This window comes from Plectropomus leopardus, chromosome 17 (assembly GCF_026936395.1).
Source record: "Plectropomus leopardus strain MGB_pleo_1.0 chromosome 17, ASM2693639v1, whole genome shotgun sequence".
In the NCBI taxonomy this organism is placed as follows: Eukaryota; Metazoa; Chordata; class Actinopteri; order Perciformes; family Serranidae; genus Plectropomus; species Plectropomus leopardus.
Window position 1 is genome coordinate 33,486,110 of NC_142192.1, and position 25,405 is coordinate 33,511,514.

The 25,405-nt window shown below is 38.7% G+C and overlaps 1 long non-coding RNA gene across 2 annotated transcripts in view; it reads right to left on the minus strand.

Moving 5' to 3' along the window:
* The window catches only part of LOC121938051 (uncharacterized), a 52,154-nt gene that overhangs the window by 25,306 nt on the left and 1,443 nt on the right, over positions 1–25,405 (minus strand). For both annotated transcript variants that reach the window (XR_015779568.1, XR_015779569.1), the window contains exon 2: positions 21,782–22,189. This is a non-coding gene — a long non-coding RNA (uncharacterized LOC121938051). The remainder of the gene's footprint in view (positions 1–21,781; positions 22,190–25,405) is intronic.

Here is a 25,405-nt window from a genome sequence, read left to right on the forward strand (position 1 = left end):
AAAAGCTCCAGATCAGCTGTGTAATGTTTGTGGTCAAAGGGAGACGTTATTGATTTTTACTTCAACATAATCAGTTTGATCACAGCTGCCTCCGCTGGACGTAACAGGAACTGATGACACGTTCACTGCCGTCTCGTTCGTTCTGACGCCGACTCTGATTGGCAGTTTTTTAATTAATTATTTATCTTTTTAAAAATCTGGACAGTGAGATGAAAAAAACCAAAAACATCACGGTTGATTAATGGAGCAATTTTATCAGGTGACGACTGCTAACATCCATATAGTCTTATCAGACGCCAGGCTGAGAGACAGAGACAGACCTCAGTAACCGTGGCAACCGCAGCACGCACTGTGGTCACTGCGGTGCCAACACGCACACACACGCGCATACACACCCACACACACACACCCACACACACACACACGTCATATTTAAGACATTTCAGTGACATTCATCAGTTCATTAAGAAGATTAATTACTGAAAACCAACAATTCTTCATCTGCACACACGTGCGCGCACACACACACACACACACACACACACACACACACACACACACACACACACAGCTGATTGTCAGCACAGCATCGTATTGACTCCCATCACTTTGCTGCTCTACGCCAGCTCTCCATCCCTCACTTCAACATGGACCGAATTTTCAGTCTTAAAAATGTGTGTGTGGGCAGGAAACACACACACACACTCACACACACACGGTGTTGTGCTGGGTCAGTTCACCGCCCACAGACAGACTGTTCTTGCAGCAGCAGTGACAGTTGTTTTTCTCAGACAGACGGCAACAGGTTGAAACAGGAAACGGGGATTAGATGAGCTGTGTGTGTGTGTGTGTGTGTGTGTGTGTGTGTGTGTGTGTGTGTGTGTGTGTGTGTGTGTGTGTGTGTGTGTGTGAGAGGGCGTTGACAAGTGATGTATATTGTATTTTCATTTGTTGTTTTTTCCTTCCCTCTATAGAGAAACACAGAGAGCAGTCTTATGATGTAACAGCTCTGGTGACGGTCTGGTTATTTTCGGACAAAAATGGCGATTTGACGCGTCGCTGCAAAGTCTCTTCTTTATGCCTCCTTTGTTTTTTTTACACAAAACCAAACAACGGCGACATCATGCCGCTCCAACAAGCGCTCCGGCGTGATCATTATCGTCCATCCAGACTAAAATAAATGCGACACTGACTTAAGTTCGGGCGGGATCTGATTTTTCGTACCTTCCTGAAGTTTCAAGGGATGTACGATATATGGCAGTAAAAGCGTGCAGCGCCGCTAACACCCCCAGGGGGCGCTGACCTTGCTCCTTGGGCCTCATTTAGACAAGAACATGGAAAAGTCTTTACATTGTGAAAACCATAGTAGTAATAATAATAATAATAATAATAATAATAATAATAATAATAATAACTTTATTTTTACTGCACCTTTAAAAAGAGAGAAATTGAATTATTTTAAATATACAACATGCTAAGTAGATTTTTTTAAAAATTATTATTATCACAGACTAGAATATGTCAATGATTAACAGCAAAAATGAATTTTATACATTTATATATCTTGTGCAGTGTCGAATACTCACAATCATGCCGCTCTGCACGCAAAATGCACTAATCAATGTGCCAAATATGGTCAAAATGACCTCATCAGGTGGAAAATAGTCAAAATGACAAATTCAGAGTCAAAAGCTCAGAATGACACCCAGAAATAATACAAGTCCTGTTTTTCTGCTCTGATGGCTGTGGGATCAAAAATGTCAGTTTGAATGGGTTTCAATGGAGCATTTTTGGACCTGAACAGTCTGAATGTAACTATTTAGTTTCCACAGTGTATTTTAGACTTATTGTAGGAGCTGAGCTGCAAATTCACTGATTACACTCAAATACACAATCTGGACTACATTTAGGACACATGCATCAACACACACACAGTTATCACAACAGGAAGAAGACAAGAGACTAAAATGAGACAAACGGTCACTAAGGGGTTAAATAAAGATGTAAATCTTAAGTAAACGTAAAGATTAGATGTAAAGTAAACATGAACTAAGATTAATTTACTTGCATCGGTTTCCTCGGTGTTTTTAGGTAAACCTGTCAGACTTTAGAGTGTAAAACAGACCACACATGTACGCGCGGCACACGCTCGTCTCTGAGGGTCCGGACCTGACGCCGGCGGCGCAGCACGGCGCCGCTGACGAAGCTGCCGGGTTTGGCAGGTTGTGAGTGAGAACATGTTGCTGCGGCGAACCCCGACATGAACAACACGCCTGTCGATGGTTGCGTAAGACGTTTGCTGCTGCCGGAGGTGGAAACACAAGACTGAGTGAAGAGTCCTGCTGAAAAACGTGTCGGCGCGCAGCGAGAGCGGAGGAGTGAGTGGGCGAGAGAGGAGGATGTCAATCTGTGTGGGAGAGAGAGAGCTGCAGAGCTCACATTTTTAAGGTTTGGGTTTTTATATATAATATTTCGTATTTCTGACGTGTCGGAGGTATCAAACAGAGCAAAGTAAAACATTTGTCTTTCATTTCAGTGTTTGGAGTAAAAGCATCAAAAAGATTCGACACGTTTTGTCTCTTTTTAGTAATTTGCAGCTCAGCTGGTGTTTGGAAATGAGGATCAAACGCAGCGCGTCTGCCAGAGTCCGTTTAAGATTTACATCATGTCCTCTGATCTCAGACTGAATCTGCTTTATGACTTTAACCATTTCTGCGTCTGAAGTCTGAATAAAAACCTGCATCGCTGCCTCAAAGGTTCTTCATATTTTTAAAGTGAAACTGATTTTGGTTTTTCGAAAACAAAGTAAAAATAAATTGGTGAATTAGAGTTAAACCCTCAAGCAAAATCAAATCAAGCAAACTGGCTTGATTTCGTTCAAAAACATGACAAGAAAGCAATGAGCAACTAAAGAAATGATGCAAAAAACCCAGCACATTAGTAAAAAAAAAAAAGAAAAAAATTAAAAAAATTAATTAAAAAAAATTAATTAAAAAGTACAAGGAAATGATCAAAAAATATGAGCAAATTATCTAAAAATCAGCAAAAAGTTGAAAAACAAGAACAACAAAATAATCTAAAATTAGCAAAAATAATTCAGAAAAATAAGGAAACTTTCAATAGTGCTAAAAAAATAATTCTAAATTCTCTCATTTCAGACACATAATTATGATCATTATAAATACATTTAAATGGCCATTTTACTCTAGCTTTCTTTAAAAGCTAAACCTAGCACAAGAAAACTGATGTCAGTCCAGGTTTAAAGGGGTTAAATTCGTAAATAAATTGCAGACCTGTGAGGGAGAACTTCACTCAGCAGTGATGTGAGCTGCTCAGACGGTCCGAGCGGATAAGGACTTATTTGATATTGATTGTTTTTATTGCCAATAAAAACGCGGCGTCAGCTGAAGGACTCGCAGCTGCTGGAAACGCGTTCATCGATAATTCGGCAGAGCGACCCTGAACCGAGCGAGTCCTCCTCCACAGTCACTGCGGCGTTCACACGCATCTGTAACACCGATGTTTTCATCCAAACGTGACGAGCTTTACATCACGAAAACTGGGATTTTTTAAAAAATTGCTCTGTAATTAAAGACACACACAAAATTATATATATATATATATATATATATATATATACACTTTAGTTGAAGTATGATGTGATGTATAATATGAAGTATAGTGTGATGTATAATATGCAGTATAATATGATGTATATTGTGATGTATAATATGAAGTATAATGTGATGCATAATGTGATGTATACTATGAAGTATAATATGAAGTATAATGTGATATAGTGTGATGTATAATATGAAGTATAATATGATGTATACTATGAAGTATAGTATGATGTATAACATGATGTATATTGTGAAGTATAATATGAAGTATAACATGAAGTATAATATGATGTATACTATGAAGTATAATATGAAGTATAATATGCAGTATAACATGCAGTATAATATGCAGTATTATATGCAGTATGATATGCAGTATAATACGCAGTATTATATGCAGTATAATATGCAGTATAATCATGATATAATCATGATATGATATGCAGTATAATACATGATATCATATGCAGTATAATACGCAGTATTATATGCAGTATAATATGCAGTATAATATGCAGTATAACATGCAGTATAATATGCAGTATAATATGCAGTATAATATGCAGTATAATATGCAGTATTATATGCAGTATAACATGCAGTATAATATGCAGTATAACATGCAGTATAACATGCAGTATAGTATGCAGTATAATATGCAGTCTAATATGCAGTATTATATGCAGTATTATATGCAGTCTAATATGCAGTATAATATGCAGTATAACATGCAGTATAATATGCAGTCTAATATGCAGTATAATATGCAGTATAACATGCAGTATAACATGCAGTATAACATGCAGTATAATATGCAGTATTATATGCAGTATAATATGCAGTATTATATGCAGTATTATATGCAGTATAACATGCAGTATAATATGCAGTATAACATGCAGTATAACATGCAGTATAGTATGCAGTATAATATGCAGTCTAATATGCAGTATTATATGCAGTATTATATGCAGTCTAATATGCAGTATAACATGCAGTCTAATATGCAGTCTAATATGCAGTATAATATGCAGTCTAACATGCAGTATAATATGCAGTATTATATGCAGTATAACATGCAGTATAACATGCAGTATAATATGCAGTATAATATGCAGTATAACATGCAGTATAACATGCAGTATAGTATGCAGTATAATATGCAGTATAATATGCAGTATTATATGCAGTCTAATATGCAGTATTATATGCAGTCTAATATGCAGTATAATATGCAGTCTAATATGCAGTATAATATGCAGTATAATATGCAGTCTAATATGCAGTATAATATGCAGTATAATATGCAGTCTAATATGCAGTCTAATATGCAGTCTAATATGCAGTATAATATGCAGTCTAATATGCAGTATAATATGCAGTATAATATGCAGTATAATATGCAGTATAATATGCAGTATAATATGCAGTATAATATGCAGTGTAATATGCAGTATAACATGCAGTATAATATGCAGTATAACATGCAGTATAGTATGCAGTATTATATGCAGTCTAATATGCAGTCTAATATGCAGTCTAATATGCAGTATAACATGCAGTATAATATGCAGTCTAATATGCAGTCTAATATGCAGTATAATATGCAGTATAACATGCAGTATAACATGCACTATAACATGCAGTATAACATGCAGTATTATATGCAGTATAATATGCAGTATTATATGCAGTATTATATGCAGTATGACATGCAGTATGACATGCAGTATAACATGCAGTATAATATGCAGTATAACATGCAGTATAACATGCAGTATAGTATGCAGTATAATATGCAGTATAATATGCAGTATTATATGCAGTCTAATATGCAGTCTAATATGCAGTATAATATGCAGTCTAATATGCAGTCTAATATGCAGTATAATATGCAGTATAATATGCAGTCTAATATGCAGTATAATATGCAGTCTAATATGCAGTATAATATGCAGTCTAATATGCAGTATAATATGCAGTATAATATGCAGTCTAATATGCAGTATAATATGCAGTCTAATATGCAGTCTAATATGCAGTCTAATATGCAGTATAATATGCAGTCTAATATGCAGTATAATATGCAGTATAATATGCAGTGTGCATGTCGTGGGCTGATGTTGCAGCAGAAACAGGAAGTGGAGTCTCTGCAGCCGCAGCAGCTGATTCACATGCAAACAGCAGCTCGTTTCTGATCCTGAAACCAAAACCGGCCTTCAAGGGCTTCGATACTGCTTCAGGCTAAACAGCCTCACTGAGAGAGAGTGTGTGTGTGCGCGAGTGTGTGTGTGTGTGTGTGTGCGTGCAGGTCTGGTCTGACTCAGGTAACGGAGCAGGGCATCGATGCTGTCAGAGGTTGTGGGTAAAAATCCCAGCGAGAGAAGCTGAGGTTTAAAGACAGACGCTTGGTGCTGGTTTAAAATATTTAGTTTGTTCCAAACTTTCCTAAAAACTAAGAACACGAGCGTGTGTGTCAGACAGAGAGGCGTTCGGGTCCAGGTTGTAACGAGATGATAAAGACGACGGTAAAGATGATGAACGGCTGTTTGTGTTGTGTTGTCGGCTTTAATTGATGTTGTTAGATTTTATTTCAGCTCACTAATCGTCGTCTCCAGCTGGGTTCGTTTTTATTGCTCGCTCAGTTTAATTTTGTCTCCTGCGTCCTCATGTGTCGTCTTAAAGGAACAGTTAACACAAATATGCTGATGCAACGTGTTGGACTGGTTGTTTTTATCAGGGACGCTACGATTCATCGGCCGATATCCTCCCTGCTGTCAGCCATCAGCAGAGGTGACATTAACCCATGTAGGGCATTTCTCGGCTTTTAGCACATTTCCCTGATTTTAGGACATTTCTAGGATTTTAGGTTTCTCAAATTTTAGGACTTTCTCTGATTCAAAGATGTTTCTTGGATATTAGGACATGTCTCTGATTTTAAAATGTTTCTTGCATTTTAGGAGATTTCTTTATAGAATTTTAGGATGTTTTGAGGATTTAGGACATTTCTTGGATTTTAGGACATTTCTATGATTTTATGACACTTTTTGGTTTCATAGCGCCAAAACAGTTTCTTGTACCAGCCTGTAAACATGTTTATCGCTGCTGTAAAGTTGGAAATTTTAACATGGGCGTGTATGGGGACTGACTCGCTCTTGGAGCCAACCTCAAGTGGACATTAGAGGAACTGCAGGATATGGCACTTTAGCATTGGCTCTATTTTTAGCCCCAAAAGCTACTGCTTAGAGTTATTTAAAAAGACACGATTAAAAAGGTCAACATTTCTGAATATCATGCAGATTTGGGAGATCAGTAACTCACTCTGACTCAGTTTCCGATCATCAGTAAACATTTACTTTTCTTCCAACAGTGCATGTGTTGCTGTGATAAATTTCTGCGTTATGATTGATCAATCACCTGAAGCCGACACATCTCATCTTGTTATCAATACATTTGATGGATGACGCCTCCAACAATCATCTCTGTCTGCTGAGTGATGCAGCTGAACACGAGCTTATATTTCAGGATGCATGTGCGCACGTCTGAGGATAATTATAAAATCTTGTAGCACAGGTACTTATTTTATTTAAGTATTCACAGTTAAGATGCAGTTTATCATAAATTATCCGTTTCCATTATTTCAGTCCAAACAAAAGCCGCTGTGTTTCCTGAATCTCAAATATCCAAAATATGTCCAACTTTCTGAGCTTTTTGATTAATTTAACAGCAGAGCAGCTTATTGTTATTCCTGACAGATATTTGATTCAATTATTAATTATTTCCTCTGGCGTTTCTACCCACAAATACAGATAAAAACTGGTTGTGTGAAAACAAGTAAAATCCAGGAGCAGTCGGAGGCTGCGGCAGCAGCGGGGGCTCCGCTCGAGGCCTCAAACAGATCTGGGGTCAGCTTTAATTCGACTTTTAGAAGAGGACGACGTCAGACCGTCACCGACATGTTTGGTTTGGACACTGAAAATCGAACCCTTTTCCGAATACTTTGAACATGAGTGTTTCCTGCTTAAGTTCCCTCGAGCAGAGCAGCGAGTCTCTGATACAACTGCAGATGTGTGAGGAGTCTGACAGCTGGAGGACAAACGCTAAACACACCTGGATTATTCATGACAGAAACACGCCGCAGGTACAGTGTGTGAGTACAGCTTCACACACCAGACTGTGAGTGTGCACGGACGACTAAACTAACGACAGACGACACGCACTGTTCGGGTTTTACCTTCATGATGTCACCGAAAACATGCATCTGTTGGAAGAAGTATTCAGATCCTTTACTGAAGTAAAAGTACTCATACCACACTACGCAGTGGGTGGAGACTAAAGTCACATGACATGACTCCAGTACAGTGACCTTAACAATGTTTTAAACGGACGCATCTGTCTCTGCACGTAAAGGGAGAATAAATGAGCATTGAAGGTACAAAAAAAGGGATTGTATACAATACAAGAAATACAAGTCACTCAGCTTAGTTTTACCTTTTTAAAAACATATTTCTTTAAACAAACTGTCGTCATTCTGTTAAACTGAGACTTAATTCAGCAGGACGGAGAACAATCAATCAAACTCTGGATTATTCATGCCGTCAATTTACTGCTCTGATGTTCTCACACGGTGGGAGAGAGCGAGTGTGTGTGTGTGTGTGTGTGTGTGCGTGTGTGTGTGTGCGCGTGTGTGTGTGTGTCCTGCCTTCACGCAAGACAGAATTCAATTAGGAGATGATGTAGTTTTCCACAGAGTCTCCAGTTTGGATTTGACAGCAGAGAGATGACGGCGTTTTATTCATTCATGCAATCAATTTACTGCTCATCACACACACACACACACACACACACACACACACCCCTAACTGTTTTGTGTAACTAAAAACAGATGGAATCACATCATGATTTGCTCACATTAATTCACATCTTTTGTGTAACCAAGGTAACCTAAAAACACAGAGAGACAACAGTCTCATCAGTCACTCCTGCTGTATAAACACAGGGTGCGGCTGGACTGGGAACAATATTCGGCCATGATATTTGTCCTTTGGACCGGCCTATTAACCCCTACCTGCACCTTTTTTAAAAAAAAAAATCACAATCTATTCACCTGCATCTTTACAGGATGTACACAGCTCAGGTGATACGAGGCAGAGCACAGGTACATCAGGACATCGCCGATGCAGCGTGAGTAAAATTCATTCAAAATGACACGCAGGATGCTGCTGTTGACACTGGAAAGTCTCCACTGGGGCTGTCCTGAACACCACGGTGTTTAACGTGAATAAATCAGACTACGGCGGGCCACCGTAGTCTGATTTGTCCCGCCATGGTCTCAATGGAGCTGGACTGTTAATCAGAAGCAGTTCTTCTGGCGCCGTCCTGGGCAGCAGCCTGCCAGAGTCGCTCCTGCAGTCTCGTGTCCTTTATCTACTTTTTTTTTTTTTTTTACATCTTTCACTTTTTCTAGTTTCTCTTAATTCAAATAGTGTTGTTGTACTACTACTTCTGCTACTTTGTACTTAAGTGGATATCAAACAAAAGAGACTGTTGTTTTAAGTTGCTGTGAGCTGTAAATTCAACCCGACTAAGCAGAAGGTCTCTCCTCTGTGCTGTCAGCACGTCTGCACCAAGTCAAAGAGCAGCGTATAAGTAAAGAGCGCTCACTCTGCAGCAAAATCTGGGGACCTAAACATTCCCAGAAATTCAATGAGCAAAAAAAATGAAAGAGAGGATCAGTTTATCTCATGGTCACAAAATGTGACTAAACAGCCACAGACTGGAGCTCTGCAAAAGCCCTGCTCTGTGTGTGTGTCTGTGAGAGGACGAGAGCTGCAGGAGACAGAGGGAAAAACAAACCGCCGGTGGCTTATAATAACGACAAGACAAATTATACTCGATTAAGTCATTTTATACTTTGCACATGAAACAAGCCATGAAACCCAGTAAATTTAACGTATCAGCTCCCTGATGATCTCAAATGCATCTCTGTTTCAAATCTCAGCCAAAAATCCTGCAGAGCCTTCTGACTGATCGGTTACTCTGCTGCATTTTTATTTCCTTTGTTGCTTCTAAGCTTATTTTTGCACTGCAACTGTTCTGGTCCTTTGTTTTTTAAAATTAATCGATGTAATTTTTACAATCTTAATTTGAATTAATTCTGCTTTTGATGCTTTCTTTTCTTTTTATGCCCTCTGAGTTTGACTGTGGAATGAAGACATGTTGAAATAAAGATGCCCTGCCTTAAAATGTTTTTTTTCCACAGAATATAACTGCAAAACTGAGACACAGAGTCAAATCTCTGTTTCATGCAATAAAAAAAAGCATTCTGCACAAGAGTGATATTTTCAGAATAAAGTCCATAATGTCAGAAACACTACAGTCGTATTGAGACAGAGAGTCAGAGTCCTGGGTGAGTTTCTGCAGTTATAAAACAGGATTCAGGCTGTTCCTGGATCTGTGTGTGTGTGTGTGTGTGTGTGTGTGTGTGTGTGTGTGTGTGTGTTTGTGTTTGTTCTGCCAAAAACACACAGGAGGATGTATATACATATTTTTATATCCAGTGTGTGTTTAGTGTGCATTGAAGTGTGTTTGTTGTTCACCACAGTTCACACACAAATACACATGTATTTGAACATATTTATATACATCCTTATCTGTGCGTGTGTGTGTGTGTGTGTGTGTGTGTGTGACTGATGTTACAGCTGTGAATGACAACAACCCTCACTGTGCCTGCTGCAGGCTGAAACAAGACAACTACGTGAACATCAGACACACACACACACACACACACACACACACACACACACACACACACACACACACACACACACAGCGCAGCAGTGTGTGTAGACGCTGCTGTATGATAGAAGGTAAACCTCCTACTGTGTCGCAGAATCTCCACATATTCTCGCTTCAGCTCTCTCATTCACTTCGGTACAAATACTCACGTCCTTTAAAGTCTGTGTAAAGTGGTCATTAAAATGTGTTCTGAGTTTGTCACATCACAGAAAGATGTGTTAATTAAACACCTGTCCAAATTTGAATGACCCAAAAAATCACAAAGTATGTAAAAGAAGCTCTCAAAATCATAAAAAAATGCAGAGTATTCTCTGATCTGAAATGCTGGGGGCGTGTCCGCTGGAGGAGCGGAGGCCACGCCCAATCGCGGGACTACGCTAACGATGCTTCTTGTTTTTATACCGTTACATTGTCGGGGGCGGGCTTATGCTGAGTATAGCTCCATCGAGCTATGGTTTCAAGGCCCGCCCAAAAAATATTAAAACAGCAAAATGGTGAAAAAAGTCAACTGCCTAACTCAGAAATTTCAGTACTGTGTAGTAAAGTGTCTGCGTAACATGTTTTCAACAATCAGTTTCCAACATTTATAATGTGTTTTGAAACAAATCTCTGAATTCACTTTACACAGACTTTAAAGTATTATTACCTCAGGCTGGGCCATAAATTAATAATTACCATGATAAACTTCATTTGATAAAAATTAGGGCTGTCAATCACTGAGGAGACATCAGTCAATCAGATTTTACTTATATAGCACCTTTCACTGAAATCAAATGCAATTCAAAGTACTTTACCGAAAAAAAACAAAAACAAGAACAACATATCAAATAAGCAAAAATGGATCTTAAAAAACCAAATGAGTAAAAACCATAAAGTACAACATTACACAAAGCCAGACTAAATATAGATAGGTGGCATATTTTGGGTGCTTTTCATTTTTCTTTTGATAACTGTGTGTGTGTTGATGCATGTGTCCTAAATGTAGTCCAGATTGTGTATCTGAGTGTAATCAGTGAATTTGCAGCTCAGCTCCTACAATAAGTCTAAAATACACTGTGGAAACTAAATAGTTACATTCAGACTGTTCAGGTCCAAAAATGCTCCATTGAAACCCATTCAAACTGACATTTTTGATCCCACAGCCATCAGAGCAGAAAAACAGGACTTGTATTATTTCTGGGTGTCATTCTGGGCTTTTGACTCTGAATTTGTCATTTTGACTATTTTCCACTATTTTTCTGACTAGGTCTTTTTTTATTTATTTATTTATTTTTTTAACCATATTTGGCATCTGGGTATGGAAGCATTTTGGCTGTGAGGCTGAATGGAGAGGGGAGCTGTACCAGAGCGAGATGCTACGCAGATAAATTCTTCTAGTAATTTAATTATAATCACTAAAAATACAGTTTGGTGTGTTTTAAAAGGAGCAAGTAATCCAACAGAAATAAGAGAAAAAAAGCAATGAAATTACTCCATTTCAAAACCTCCTTTAACTCCTGTGACGCCTGACACGCACCACAGTATGTGCAAACACACACACACACACACACACACACACACACACACACACACACACACACACACATTTTCACACCTGTACGCTCACACTGAGTATTTCTGTAGTATTTCTCTGCTCGTTGCTTCACTACAAGTCACCTGATGAAGTCATAGGCTAATTAGCATATCCCACACACTGCACTGTGTGTGTGTGTGTGTGTGTGTGATCACAGCTCTGTGGATTAGTCAAGTGTGTGTCTGAAAGCTGCTCTGGTTTGTCAGCAGAGTCGACACGTTAACTTTGTTTCTCTCCGTCGGGAAAAGTCGGATTTGTCGCCGTCTGTTTCTGACAAACGAGCGCTAAACGCTATCGAGGTGTGTGTGTGTGTGTGTGTGTGTGTGTGTGTGTGTGTGTGACTGAAGCGTTGAGTGCAGAGAAAGAGTGTGGTGTCAGAAGAGTCTGAACAGAAGTGACTGGATTAAATGTGTATTAATCCTGTAACAGTAAACATCCAGTGTACCTGTAAATTTAATATTTTGTCTTTTAAATACTCACTATGTTTAACGTATAGAAATATAAATATTGAAAATACTGTCATATCTACCGACCTCAGGAATATAAAGCAGCCTGTATATATTTGAGTACAACTGCATTACCGTTCACACATTTTATCGTTGCTGTAGCTGTTTTTATATGAATAAATAAATCCACACACTTTTTAAATATATGTTCTATATTATATGTTATCCAGGTTCGGCTTTTTTGTCCGTATTCTTAACTGTATGATACACTGTAATCACACTGACCACGTTCACATGCACTAAATATTCTGGTTTTTGTCCTTACTGTTTCGTACTTAACTGTTTTCATAGCTAATAAAAATGAATATTATTATTATATAATATAATTCTCATTTACGAGGTCCCCACACATTTTATGGACTAAATGTTACATCTTTTTTTAAAATCTTGCCTCACTTGCACATCTGTTTTTAAACATAAATGATTTAATCTCTGTTCAAACATCATTTTAATATCCCACATGATGTGTGCAAGATTGTCTGAAATATAAAAATCAAATAACAATAATTTTAATATGTTTAAACAAGTTTTAACAGGTTTTGGCTGCAATTAATGGAATAATTTTTTTGGGTGATTTTGAAAAAAAAACCCATGTCTTTCTATAAAAATTCTCAATAAATCTAAAAAAAAGAAAGGGGGAAAAAAAAAATCACAGAATTCCTAAAAGAAAACATGGCCGCCAAAAATTTGAAGTTTTCTATAAAAATGGGCAAAGAAACAAAATCACCAACAAAATCATCATCACCAGGAGCTGTGAGGTAAATATTTGCAAACTCTGGTGACCTTTCACACTGATAATAGCACGAATAATCACGGAGATTTCACAAGGGAATTAAATTTGCAACATTAATTGTCTGTTTTAGTTTTCTGAGTCAGACCGCAGTACAAGTACACGTGATACTACTGAACACTCTGCTGACATATTAAAGGTTCAGAGCACACTCACACACACGCTGAGACACACGCACACATGCACACACGCACACATGCACACACGCACGCGCGCGCACACACACACACACACACACACACACACACACACACACACACACACACACACACACGTCATCTGTCAAACAGACTGTAGCTCAGCGCCACTCATCCACCGCCCTGCAGAGAGGGTGGAGCTGTGTGTGTGCGTGTGCGTGTAATGAAATGATGCTCCATCATCTCCATCATCATCATCATCATCATCATCATCATCATCATCATCAGGTTACATAACTATTGACTGCCATTACCCCCTTGTTACTGTCAAAAATTATTCATTGTGTATCTTCTGTGAGTGTGAGAGAGTGTGTGTGTGTGTGTGGGTGTGTGTGTGTGTGGGTGTGTGTGTTGGCGTCCAGCCGGCGCCCGGTGACTCAGACTGACAGCAGCACTGATCAATTACAGCCAGAGATCAGAAGAGACGACTGCAGATCAATAACCATTACTGCATGTGAGTGTGTGAGAGTGTGTGTGTGTGAGAGTGTGTGTGTGTGTGTGTGTGTGTGTGTGTGTGTGTGTGTGTAATCGTCCTCCTGTCTGCCTTACCGAAACACAAACAGATAAACTTCTGTTTTCATTTAGTAAAAAGCTTGATTGTAACGTTTGTATTTTTGGCTTTGTGTGTATCGAGCGCTGCGGCCGCACATTAACAGAAGAAGAAGAAGAAGAAGAAAAGGTCACTTCCTGTTCCATCTGAAGGAAATTAAAAATAAGATTACAGCTGCAGTTTATTTTTAGACTTTTAAGAGTCTGCGGAGGAGGAGAAAATAAAGGTGAGAGTGAAACAGACCACAGAGGAGAACTTGAAGTGTACTTATACAGTATATACCGTATATATCTGTATATTACAAATATACAGTTTAGCTGTGAGTTTAATTTGCTCTAATTAAACTATGAAACATTTATTTGCAGCATCGTGAGTTTAAAGGCTCTGCAGAGCAGCTTTAAGGTCTGTGATGCACAAACAGAGAAACTGTCTGCAGGATGACTTTTATTATTATTTCTTATTTATTCATTAGACATTGAACACACTGTGAGTAACTACACCACAGATATAAAACAGTTACTGTATTAACTCCTCAGGGTCTGTTTGTCTCATTTTAGTCTCTTTTCTTCTTCCTGTTGTGATAACTGTGTGTGTGTTGATGCATGTGTCCTAAATGTAGTCCAGATTGTGTATTTGAGTGTAATCAGTGAATTTGCAGCTCAGCTCCTACAATAAGTCTAAAATACACTGTGGAAACTAAATAGTTACATTCAGACTGTTCAGGTCCAAAAATGCTCCATTGAAACCCATTCAAACTAACATTTTTGATCATTTTTATTGCTAAAATCAGAGCAAAACTTGCTTTGAGTATATTTTTTTATGTGTAGTTTGTTTTTAAGAGGGAAGAGAGGGATGAGTTTGGTGTGAAAACAATCAGAGATTGTATTTTTAGGCCGTATCGCCGAGCCCTGCTTGGTACTAATGCACAACGAGCTGGATTTAATCACCTGAATGTGACATAACAACAGAAGCCAGTTCAGCCAAACCAGAAACCAGCCCAACTCCTCCAGACTGTGACGTAGTACGTAACGTCGTAACTTAAAACATTATTATTATCTATCATTAAGTCGACAAAATGTCAGAAAATAATAAAACTGATGCCACCAAGATGACAAGTTCAACAACCAGCCCCAAAGTTTAATATCACAGGAGACTAAAAAACTGAAAATATTCACATTTAAGAAGCTGGAAACAGTGACTTTGGGTTTTTTTAAGATTTAAAAGGGAAATGCACTGAGTTAATAAATCATACAGGAGTTTGACGATAATGACGCGGTTTACCTGAGACGTAGTGGAGTGGACGGTGCGTGTACGCTGATTTGTGCTCGTCGGACTCGAACACGCGGCTCAAAGTGTTCCCTCTGGTGCTCTTTTGTGTTTTCAGTTTAAATGTAAATCAGGTTCATTACGTGTGATTGAACATTGTGTCCCGACAGTGAACGCATCGATCTGGGCCGAACCCCACCGACAACAACACAAACACTGTATGTGCTCCTAACGATGGAAAGTGATTGTTGCCACGGCGATGGCTGACAGCTTGTCAATAAGTCATCTCAGCAGGTAAGACCGCTGGACGCCGACGGCCGGTCGATGGCTGACCACAGCGCGGGGAGACGGAGATTAAACTCAAGCTCTGGACTTTTTTAAAGACGTTTTTCTGCTCACGGCGTTTTCATTAGAGAACCAGTTAAAGCACCAGTGAAGAAGAAACGGCGGCGCTGGTGAGCTGTGACGTCCAGCCGTGTCACAAACAGGAGACAGAGTCCTCTGATAACAGTCTCTGCAAACATGGCTGCAGCGCGAGACGTTCGCTCTCTCCGGATTTGTTTACATCGTCTCCATTAAAGCGAGCCGAATGATTTCTGACGACTTCCTGTTTGAAGTCAGACGACCGTCGCCTGATTACCGCCATGCTGACGAAAACTGACAAAACGGGATGATTCTCAGGAAACTTCTGCAGCTACAACGAGCAACTTTTTGTCTGTGGTTTCTCAGCAGATTTATGGACAGAAACACGTGTTTCTACATCCATGTGATCAGCTGTTAAACCTAAAATTAACAATGATTAACCCTTAGGGGCTGTGTGGTGCGTTTTACAAACTTTTCATTATTCCTTTTTTGATAACTGTGGCTATGTTCACGCACATGGCATCAATTTTGGCAAGATTGTGCATTTTTTTGTTTTACTGCTAATCACTGACATAGTTTTGTTTTTACATCTAAAAAAACATAGTGGCATCGTGACCAAAAAAAACTGCACTTAAAAGGGTTAAAATTCTATGATCAAATCAGATGTTGGGAAAAATGAACTCAAGAAAGTAGAAAATCATATTAATGTGTAATATATTTTATAGCCTGAGTTTAAAAAGCACATTTTGTGTGCAGAACGGTATGACTGTGAGTATTTAACACTATACAAAAAATAATAATATTAAAAAAAAATCAATGACGAATATAAAAATTGACAGTAAAAAAAAAAAAAAAGATATATTTGGTTTCGTTTCTAGTTGCTATAACTTTCAGTAGTGTCACATTTTAGTATCTGCATCAATTAGCTGCAGCAAACGAGCAAACTTTGAACGATAAAGCAGCCAGACGAGGAAGAAACGTTTATGAATTCACGGATCAAATATCAATTACTGATCACATGTAAAGTTTAATATGATGTTAATGTTAACTGCTATCCATGTAGAGTGACTTAGATTAAATATAAGAATATTTAAAAAATGTAATTAATAAAAAACTAAATACGTAAAAATATAAATAAACTGGAAACAACTATCAGCCTCTTCTTTAAATGCTCTGATCAATAAAACGCGATCAATCTTACGACCTCAAAGCTCATGAACACGAGTCGGAAGAACGACTTTCAAACTCGCAAACTACGACCTTCTGACATCACATGAACGCAGCACACGTGAATTATTTTATAGTCTGTGGTTATATAGTTGATTTTAGCGTCTTTTTGCTTCATTAGGCGACTCTGAAAAACATAACATTGTCCTGTATCGTGTGTTTAAGGTTAAGAATAAATGACCGTTTATCATCTGCAGAAGTTCTAACAAGTTTTTTTTTTTACCAAAATTGTAAATGTAGTACCGCGTTATAATAATTTAATGTAGAGCCACATTAAGGTAATTAGGGCTGGGGCGATTATTTAAATACGTTGATTCACGTAACGTGCGTGAACGCGTTGCACCCTTATAACAGATCCACGGTCGCACCGTGTCACACAGCGCGCGTCATGAGAGCGTGAGCAGCGCCGGGCGTGCTGTTTTCGTTTCGCCGCTGGTGTATCAGGTGAGAGCGTGCACGCTGCCCGCCTGAGCAGCGCCTGTCCGGCGCGTCTGAGCCGCGTGTCAGCTGCAGAACATCTACAGAAACGGTGGCTCGCCGTTTTTTTACGCGTGACGCTCGCATTTGTTGACTCTGTACCGCTTTATACTGCAGTTTAAAGTCTCTGTCACAGAGATGAGGAAACACTAAGATGTTTGTTTTACCTTGACCTCCTTGCTTCCCTTTCAAAACAAAAGCCCCCTGATTGTGTCTCTGTGGAGAGAACGTCATCAGCTGCTGACGCAATGCATTTTATTTTGAAACATTTACAGGATGTGGTTGTCAGCTGTGCAGGAGCTTGTATATCTTCATAAATGAGGAATATGAGCTTATAAATATGAAAACACAGCAGTCACATCAGCAGGCAGCGGTGCGCCTTAAGGCAGTTCAGGCTGGACTGTTGTGATGCAGAAAGAACGGACGAGTTATAATTATTTCTGTTAGAGAAAAGTTTGAGTGTTATTCAAACTGCAGTAATTTTACTGTCAGATGTTTTGTTGTGCTGCTAGATTTGAGGTTTTTACTGAAACAAAGAGGAACTGTTTTGTTAAGTAACCTTAATTTGACATAGTTTTATGTTTTTGCTGTTGTATTGCTAAATGCAGATTACACTACGTTGCTTTTACTTGAGTGGAACAAGCTCTTGCATTAGCTTTATTTTGGAGAGACTTCATATCAGATTGTAAAAATTTAGATTACCAGTTAAGACTGGGCTATTTTTTTTTGGGGGGGGGGGGTAATGCCCTGCAGTGTATAAATGTGTGTAATAAAATGTTATCGGTGAATTCGTTGTTATATTAATCGAGTAATAAAAAAATAATAGCTAGTTCAATTAAAAAATTTAATAGATAGATTTAATAGAAAAAAATATTCGTTAGGTGCAGCCCTATGGTAAATTAATGTAGAACCAGATTACAGTGTAACATAAATATTATTTGGGAACAGGAAAGTGTTACAGGGCATCTTTATTAGCTTTTTCCTTAAATCAGGTATTTTGTGTAACGCTTGTGCAGATATTTCCAGGTGAAACGTTTCTTCCATTTTCTCTCTCCACACTTCATCTCTCTTTATTTCACCGCTGTAATTACTTTCTGTGTCACATCTCCGCTGATGAAATCTGTCTAACTGATACGAGGAAGTGTTAGTCTGTCGCCGCCTCTCCTCTCCTCATCCCTCCATCCATCTCTCTCTCCCTCACACTTCTGTTGTATTTTTTCCTCTATTTTGAGAGGGCTATAATTATCTGGTGTTGAATTTTTTTTTTTTTGGCTCCAGAGCTGATTCAATCTGTCGTCCAGTCTGCTGTTTCATCGCCTCCATTTACATTCAAACGTTGCACAAACTTTTTGACGATTTTCTGAAGTTTCAGCAAAAATAAAATACGAGTCTGTGCATTTTTCCGTTTACCGTCTTCATGTGGATTACCTCCACTTTATCACGTCTACTGCGATCCTGCTGTATCAGAAGAAGATTTATTGCCAAGTTAGTTTTCACTTGCAAGGAACTTGCTCTGTTTTTGGTGCAAAGATAAGCACGCAATAAACATATGAAGAGGAAAAAATACATTTAAAAAAAAGCGAAGCGCTCGCAAAGTTAACAAAAGTACGATGGCATAAAGGATGTGTTTCAGAACATGGAAAGCTGGACAGTTCTGTGCAGGATGTGCAAAAATATTAATGTTAATATTCAAAAGTTCACAGTAGAACAAATATAATATATGCAGAGATAATTGTCCAAAATGTAATGCATGTTTTTGGTTTTATTTATCGTCTGAAATGAATTTTTTGTTTGTGTGATGCTATTTGAGTCACTATCAATGGTGGAAGAAGTACTCAGACCTTTTACCCCAGTTTATAAAACAATACCACAGTGTAGAAATACTTGGCTACAAGTCAAAGTCACACAAATACTGGCAGTAATGTGGAAAAATAAAAACGCCTAAATTTCTGTGCAACAAACGAACCTCAAGCACCTCGTACGAACCCTGAGTACTCGAATAAAAGTACTGTTCACTGTACTCTGCTGCAGGAATAATTACATCATGTTGCCTCGAGTAATTTTCAGTTAAATACAGTTAATTTAATAAAGTAAATAATTAACAGAATAGCTTGTAATGATAGTTTTTTTTCCGTACGTCTCTGGATCAGTCTGTCTCTGTCTCCGTTAAATGGATTTAACACCACTGTGTCTCATCACAGAGGTGTTAAATCACATCAGCTGATCACAAATCTAAATATAAATGAAGTTAAAAACGGTCCGTGTGGATAAAAATACTCTGACAGCTCCTCTTTCTTCTGTCTGAGTCTCTGCTGCGTTACTGAGCGTGTGCAGTCCGCCCCGCGGCTTATTTTGGATGAAACGTGTCGACAGATTTAGCGTCACAGCGGCACTCCTCCGTTTACAGTCGCTCCTGTAAATGCTCTTCATCTGATGGTCGGAAGTTTGTCTTTTTGACATCTCGACACCGAAAACATCAGATTTTGGATCCTGGATCAGGTCCGTTTAAGACAGAGAGGTGGAGAACGTCTGAAGTCCGAACCTCAACATGCTGATTCATCTCCGTGGCTTTAAAGGAACAGTCACAGCATTTTGGCGAATATTCACACTTTCCCTCCAGCAGTGAGACGAGAGGACGGACATCAGTTCGGACCTGGTTAGCTTAGCTTAGCATAAAGACTGGCAGCAGGGGGAAACTGCTAGCCTGGCTCCGTCTAAACCTCAACAGAATCCGAACGTCCATAAAACTGCGTCACCTCTGACGCTCACTAATCAACACCTCAGATCTCGATTCTACCTGTCAGTGAGCAAAGTGACTTCACAGGCACGGCAACAGTGCCAGCTCAAAACTCCCGAAATAAACCACAAATCTTCATTTGTTACATCTCCGTTTGAGACGCTTTGCGGGTCCTTGTGGACATTTTGCGTCTCTTTTTGGTTGTTCTGAGTCTCATTCTGTGCATTGTTTGATTATGTTGTGAGTCTTGAATCATGTTTTGTGTCTCTTTGGGGGCCTTCCGCCCATTTGTTGTCTTTTTTGTTTTTCTTTGTGGTCTTTCTGCCAATTTGTTGTCTTTTTACTCTCCTTTTGTTCATTTTGTGTCTCTTTGTGGTCTTTTTAAATCTTATTTCAGTCTTTTTGTTTTTCTTCGTGATCTATTCCCACAATTCATTGTTCTTCTCTTTGGTCATTTTGTATGTCTTTCTGGTCATTTTGGATCACATTTTGTATCTTTGCAGTCCTTTTGAATCTCTGTGACGTCTCTTTGACGTCATTTTGCATCTTGTCGATTTGTGCGGGGTTTGTGATTGTTTTCCAGTCTGTTGTGTTTTGAGTCTCTTCATGAACAGTTTGAATCTCTTTTTGGTTATTTTGTGTCTTTTGTGGTCGCTTTGGTTTCCTTTGTGGTTGTTTTGAGTCTAATTTTGTGTCTTGTTGTAGTTTTGAATCTCTTTGTGGTGGTTATGTGCTGTTCTATAGTTGTGATGTGTATCATTCATTTTGCGTTTCTTTTGCCCATTTGTTGTCTTTTTGAGTGTCTATTAATTTTGGATCTAATTTTTATTAATCTTATGGGTTTTTTTGTTGTATTTTTGCCAGTTTATTGTCTTTGTGGTTGTTTTAAGTCTCTTTGGTTGTTTTTGTATCTGATTTTGTTATTTTGTGTCTCTCTGTGGTCATTTTATGCATTTGTTGGCTTTTTTTGTCTCTGTGGTTATTTTGTGTTCTGTTTCAAAAATCTTGTGTTTCATTGTGGTCTTTTTGTTGTCATTTTCCCTTTTTTTGGTGGTTTTGTTCTTTTTGTGTTTGTTTGTGAGCGTCTTTGTGGTCAATCTGAATCATTGTGCCTGTTTTGTGTCTATTAGCGGTTGTTTTGTCGATTTGTGGGTAGTTAACTTCACTTTGTAGCTGCTCTGCATTTCTTTCTGGTCATTTTGTGTCTCTTTAGAATATTTTAGGGTGGTTTCCTCTGGTGGTTCTGACGTCTGGACCACTGGTCCACATGAAGCTCTCAGAGCTGTTTAGATCATCAGAACAGATCTGTATGTTAGGTTTTTATTTTTAATGATGATAACTCTGAAAAATAGTTGATTATCAGTTTTTAAAACTCAACATATACTTCCAGCTGTAGCACATAAACTGCACCTCCTGACACTAAAATATTTAAGATGTCATGACAACGTTTCTCAGGTACCTAAAGAGAGTAAACAACAAAAAAAGCATCACAGTTTCTGCGTGTTTACCGGCTGGAGACGCCATCACACGCCCATCACACACACACAGAGGTCTACGACACGGCTCACCCCCCTGCACCACCCTGAACCCTCACCGCCAGGACCCACAGGACGTGACAGACAATGATTCAGGTAAAATACAATAACTGAAATTAAAAGGGAAGTTGGGGCTCACCCTGCAGCAGTGGCGGCGGCGGCGGCGGTCTCGTTGGCGGTGGCGGCGGTGGGGTCACTGCCTGCACTCCAACACAGCCGAGCGCTGAAGCAACACTTTCCTGGGAGAACAAGTTGTCACCATCCTCTCGTTTCCTCTCGGCAGCAGAAACGGCAGAATCCGGCCGCCCGATTGGATGTTTTTTTATTTTATCAGTTGGGTTTTATTTTGGCGAGAGAGAAAAAAACGCGTCTTCCTCTGCTGCTCTGCTCGCGCCGCGCCTTCTCTCTCCTCTCTGCCTTCGACAACAACTGTGAGGAGGATGCTGGCTGGTGCTGGCTGTGTCTCGTCGCCCGTGGCAACCAGTTGCTATAGCGATGGACCGGAGCTCATTGGGAGACGGAGGTGATGATGGAGACGTGGGGAGACCTATGGAGGGACGGAGAGAAGCCCAGTTTGTTTACATGGAAGTTTACTAAAGAACACATCAGCTGGATCCTCAGCGACTGAGTCAGTGTGTGTGTGTGTGTGTGTGTGTGTGTGTGTGTGTGTGTGTGAGAATGAGTATGTGTTTGAGAGTGTGTGTGTGTGTGTGTGTGAGTGAGTGTGTGTGTGCCATTTCATGGGCTAACAAGTGTTTCATGTCTTTTAACACCTCAGACAGTTTTAAGTTGACGTGCTTGAATCATACATATATATATATAATATTTAAACACATATACACACACACACACACACACACACACACACACACACACAATGCTTTGTGGGAAATGGTATTTCTATTTAAATGGGTACTTGGTATTGTTAATTTTTTAATTTTTTTGTCCTGCATTCAGACGCCTTTCACAAGCATTTAACCCTTTGAAGCGTGAGAACATTGGTTCGATTTCTGTCAAAAACAGGAAAAAAAAGAAATCAGCAGCTTGGCATGAAATGTCATGAAATTGCTAAAAAAAAAAAAAAACCTGAAAGTTGTAGAGGAAATGATCTAAAAAATTAGCTTTAAAAGAGAGAATTATTAATTACTGCAACTAGAAAAATACAAAGAAAACAAAACTATGATCATTTAAATTATATTAAAATTAACAGGTGTTTTTAAAAAATCTTTATGTATTATTTTATTTTATCACTTTGATGTTTCCTGACGTTCTTTTGTTTCTTTTCTTCTTTGTGCCAATTTCAGACAATTTTCTTACTTATTTCTGTGTGATTTCTTCTTCGGTTACTTATTGCCTTTTTTCCATGTTTTTTTCTGAAAAAACTACATGATATTTGCTCAGTTTTCAAAGGGTTAAAGACTTACCTGTTGCTCCTGCCCTGTTTGTGGCTCTCAGCTCTAAACCCTTTTGGTTCAGACTATAAATCTTTTTAAACACAAATATATGAGTGATGTTGACAGTTTTTTCATGTAGTGAGTCTCAGCGATCACAGGTTTTCACTTCAGCGTGTCCTCAATCAAATGTGTGTTTTGTGAACAAACTGTAGTGTTAAACTTTTTTTTAAACTGTTTAAAATTAAATTAAAACTCAATGTTTTAGACTTACTTTTTTGTTAACTTGACAGCTGTTTTATTATTATTAACTATGTGTTTGTCTTTTTAATTGTATGCAAAGCACTTTGTAACTTGTTTTGAAAAGCACTTTAAAAATAAAGATATTATTATTATTATTATTAGTCCAGAATTTATTATTGGTGCATCCCTAATCACTGATGTAGTTTCATGTTTAATATTTGCAGTTTGAATGGGTTTCAATGGTGCATTTTTTGCACTTACAGTATGAATTTAATAACTTATTTTCTTTAGTTTATTGTAGCAGCTGAGCTGGAAATTCCAAAGATAAAACAAAAAAAAACACGATCTTACAAAAAATTAAAAATGAAAAGCTCATGAAATGCACCAAACATGCCCTAAGGGTAATTATTACTCTTATTATTGATAATAATAATAACAATGACAATTAAAAGAACATTATTTCAGATTTTTTAAATTGGTTCATTGCTAATCACTGATGTAGTTTTGTGTTTTTAAAAAGTCTCAATAATTCCCTCAAACAGCTGCTCACTGTAGTTTTTTATCAAACAAACAGCAGGAAGCAGTGACTTTTGGGGGGATTAATCCACATTAGGTGCTCTAGTTAGTATTTGTATCAGCGGGAGGAAGAGATGATCACACTGACACACACACATACACACACACACACACACACACACACAGTAGAAGATACAGTCAGTGTTGCTTTGAGTCTGCAGACTTTTGCTTTGACATTAGCGTGTTAGACAAAGATGAGTCTGATCTGTGGTGTTCGGGACATTTTACAGCGTACAGATCGACCCGTCAGCGCTCTCTGCTGGACAAACTCTCTCATGGAGACTCTAAATACCCTCGAACATCTTCCACTGTGACTCATCAAACATTTCAGATATTTCTGAGGTAAAACAATATCAACCAAATCTGCCCCTCTATAAGGTGCCGGGTGGCCCCCAAACATTTTCTAATTCACAGTAAAAATAAAGTGACTGACACTGGGAATAGTTTTTGTCCTTTTAGTCTCCATAAGGTGTCAGAGACATAAAACAACATCAAAATAGAGCTTGTTGATCCAAAAAAGAGGAGGATCCCCCACACCCCCAACAGAGGAAACAGCTGGGACACTGATGTCCTAAAATCATAGGAATGTCTTTAAATGTAACGTCTTTCTAAAATCCCAGAAACACCCTAAAATCTGAGAAACGTCCAAAAGTGTAAAAGCAATCTAAAATCCTGAACATCCAAAAATCCTGGAAATGTCCCAAAATGTAAGAAGCGTTCTCAAACCTGAGAAATGTCCTTTAAAATCAGAGAAATTCTCAAATCTGAGAAATATCCTGAAATCCTAGAAATGTACCAAAACCCCAGAAACATGTATGGGGCTGCTGCGACTGGCCCCTGGCCCCCTGTCATTTTGCAAAAGTGGCCCCCAAACAAAGACAGCTGAGTTTCGCTGCTGCATTTCTTCTGTTCTGACTTTTGTTTTTTCTCTATAATGAGAGGAGGAGGCATGTGACTGTAATCACAGCAAACCTAAAATTAATCCAAACAAACACACACACACACACAAGTCTAACAGTGTGTGTGTGTGTGTGTGTGTGTGTGTGTGTGTGTGTTTGCGTGTCACAGCTGCAGTGACAGACAGCTGTGCTCTGCCGAGGAGGTTATTACAGGATGTTAATGTTAATTCCTGCTGTGGTGTGTGATGGAGGCATCTTCACAGCAGCTGCAACAAGAGATCAGAAACAGTGTGTGAGTGTGTGTGTGTGTGTGTGTGTGTGTGTGTGCGCGTGTGTGAGTGAGTGTGTGTGAGTGTGAGTAAGTGTGTGTGAGTGAGTGTGCAGTAATTATCACCTCCTCTGGAGTGTGTGCAGTAACTACAGGTATGCAGATAACACAGAGTGGTGTGACGCTCATGAATGTAGCCGGATTCAGAAACAGGTCGTTAGATTTGGAGATGGTGTTGATGATAAAAACTGAGGTTAACGCAGCCAAACACACTAAGATCTTAAAGTCCGAAAAGTTTATCTAAAAGATCCAAAAGTTTATCTGCAGCAACAAGCATGATGGACAGTAAAACTGCTGCCATAAACATTTTTTAAAAGTCTATTTTT